Source organism: Triticum aestivum, chromosome 3A (assembly GCF_018294505.1).
Source record: "Triticum aestivum cultivar Chinese Spring chromosome 3A, IWGSC CS RefSeq v2.1, whole genome shotgun sequence".
Lineage (NCBI taxonomy): Eukaryota > Viridiplantae > Streptophyta > Magnoliopsida > Poales > Poaceae > Triticum > Triticum aestivum.
Genome location: NC_057800.1, coordinates 736,668,623 through 736,671,633, shown reverse-complemented (window position 1 = coordinate 736,671,633; position 3,011 = coordinate 736,668,623). Strand labels below are relative to the sequence as shown.

General features: G+C 55.9%; 1 protein-coding gene across 2 annotated transcripts in view; it reads right to left on the bottom strand.

The window, feature by feature from the left end:
• LOC123063618 (uncharacterized) overlaps positions 1-2,412 on the bottom strand; it is a 17,671-nt gene extending 15,259 nt beyond the window's left edge. For both annotated transcript variants that reach the window (XM_044487477.1, XM_044487478.1), the window contains exon 1: positions 2,042-2,412. The gene's annotated coding sequence lies outside the window, so the exon portion shown is untranslated. The remainder of the gene's footprint in view (positions 1-2,041) is intronic.
• Positions 2,413-3,011: the final 599 nt, after the last annotated feature.

The following is a 3,011-nucleotide window of genomic DNA, read 5'->3' as shown; positions in this document are numbered from 1 at the left end:
CGGCTAACCCTAGCCGCCGGCGGTGGTCCCCCTCCCCCTTCTTCTCCTTCTCGTCGCCACTAGAGGAGCCGCCGATGCGTCGCGCGGCTGCCGAGGAAGGTGGCGGCGAGGACTTCATCGTCCCTTTCGCGGAGATCTGGATCCACGGGGCGGCGGCCCCTGCTGGTTCGGCGCCGTCGTTCACGCTCTGGACGGTGTGCGCGGGGACTCTGCCCGGCGTCCTCGACCGCTCGGGTGGTGGGGAGTCGGCGCTTGGCGGCGGCAGTTCGGGGGCCTTCGTCCTCGCCAGATCTGGAGGCCTGCTACTCCCTCCTTCCCGCTCCTTCCCCTTTGCGCTTGTGGCCGGTGGATGCTGCTGGTTCCGGTGCTTCTGGGGATGGTGTTGCAGATTGGGACCGGGGGAAACCCTAGGCCGGCTGGTTCGGCTCGACAACGGCGTCGGCTTTGGGCGACGCATCCTTCCTGAAGGCGGTGTCGTGGTCCTTATTCTTGTCACCTCCGGTCCTCTCCCGGGTGAAAACCCAAAATCCGGTCTGGATTGGGCAGCGGTGGCGCCATGGGCGTCATCCCCTCCTTGGAGGCGTTGCCTGGGGAGCTAGGATTCGGGTGTGGGCTCATGAAAGTGGGGGCTTTGGCTGCCGGCTGGATTTCTGCAGCTGCTCGCGGCGGCTTTCATGTTGTGCAGAGTGCCCCTTGTATCTTTAGGGCGTTTCCTGTTTTTCGTGTTCGCGTCGGAGGAGCGGCGTGGCATCTGGTACGTCGACAACGGCGAGTCTCGGCGGCATGGAGCAGTAGGGGTATCGCCGGTGGGCGTGTGATGATGGACGAGCGCAGGATGGTGGCGCTGTCTGGCGTCGTGGTGGCGTCGATAGCAGAGAGGCCTGGCACGGTTCATGCAACAGTACAGCTCTAAAGATGGATTGATGGTACGTGGCTGCGGCGGCCTCATACTCAGCAGGGGGCCTGGTTGAAGAGCACGCCGGACTGGTGGGTGCCCATACCGGAAGGAGTCCTGGTTGGGACCTCAGGTCTCAGATGTTAGGTTTGGCTGCGAGGTCTGTTTGGTATTAGGCCCAGACCATCAGCGCCCCTTCTTCAGATAGATAGGAGTAGCGACAGAGGTTGCGAAGATGGTGGCTTTGGCCTTATTGTTGTATGACTTTGTAAGGTCTTGTGTTATGATCAATAAAGTGGCCGTATGCATCGTCCAGATGCAGAGGCCGGGGGTATTCCTCCTTTTCGAAAAAAAACCAAGTACTAGATTCCGTAGCGGCGTCTTCCGAAACATGGGTTCACGACATCGAAAACGGCCCGAGCGGATCTGATTGGAAAACTAGGAGTCGGACACTCAACCAAACAAATCACTTCTTGCGTCAAAAGAAATCAAAAGCAGAGCTTCCCAACATATAGCAGAGCTGAATACGTTACCTGACCTTGAACCAAACACGTTGTAAGAGGCAAACAATTGCTATGTATGAAGCATCTACAAATTTTATAAATAAAACATACTCGTACAGAGTTAAGAAGATGTTGATACAGGTAGAAACTAAACCAAAAAAAAGGAGGTACAGATTCATGGAACTTGAACGGTCCAATAAAAAACGTATAATTCTGGGCATGCATATAGAGATTGGCTACAGACCAAACAAACAGTCCAGCATCAAGTGAAAATGAAAATGATTGATTTGATTCATGGTAATTTGATTGATTCGGTTGGTTTGCCCTTATGGTCTTGCTCTTGACAAGAGCAGCACAGGCACAGGGTGGGTGCTCTACATTACCCTACACACACAGGGTAAACAAGGAAGGAAGGAAGGAAGGAAGGAAGGAAGGGGATGGAAGGGGAAGAGGTAGCTTTCTGTGGCGGCGGCTCATCCATGGAGAAGAAGGCCCCCGACCTTCTCCATCTGGCTGCCGGTGCGTGGTTGTGGTGTGGAGAATAAGGGGGTTGCCTGACTCTGACTCGTGCGTGAGGAAGAAAACCAAACGCATCAGCAGGGGGAGCGAGAGGGAGAGGAGAGTTGAGGAGAAAATGGAAGACCTTGGACGAGCAGCGGCGTCCGGCGTCCCGAGGAATCAGGCCATGGCCATGGCCCTTGACGGAGGAATCTCGATCTGGCTGCCGCCTGCGATGAGATGAGGTGAGGTGAGGTGAGGAAGCAGAGGTCCTCGTGGTGGACGTTGGCGGATGGATCTGGGTGCGGCCGGCGCGCCATGGCCGCCTCGGTCGACCTCCCTCCCTGCCTCTTGTCTTGTGACGAGGGGAGAGGAGGTACAGGGGAGGCCATGGCCGCCGGCGGGGTCGAGGTCGGCGGCGCCGGTGGGTGAATGGGGAGGCGAGGGCTCGTCTTCCTCCTCTGTGACTCTGAATCATCGGGAGTGGGGGTGGGGTTGGGAGTGGGAGTGGGCTTGGGCTGTGTGGGTCGGTGGACAAACAAAGAAAGAAAAAAGAAAAAGTCTTGTGATGAATTGGTCGCGACGCCTCGTAATTTAGTTGACGTCGTCAGGCTCGTTACAGTGGGAGCGACACTACTATTATGTTACTTTGCATTATGAAGGTACTAACTTAGACTAGTGTCATGCATATGACACTAGTCTAAGTTACTCCCCACTATAACCAGTCTCATTCATTGATTGATTGAAGGATGAATTACGAGGCCTACCATCAACTGCTAACTGCCTCATCCCTGATTGGTCATTCGTGATGTGCCATGGATCGAGCATTCTCAATTACTGATCACTGGTGGAAAAAAGGCCTATGGTCGCGGTTCGCAACTGCCATTAGTCGCGGTTGCGCAACCGCGACCAAATAAGCGCGACTAAAGCCCCCCACCTTTAGTCGCGGCTGCTTAAGAACCGCGACTAACGGCCCGTCCACGTGGGCGCCAGGCGGCCGTCGGGGCGGAGGACCTTTAGTCGCGGTTCTTCTGGCCAACCGCGACTAAAGGCCGCCACAGGTTTAGGGTTTTAGCCCCCCCCCCCCTAAACCTGTTTTCTGTTTAATTTGTATT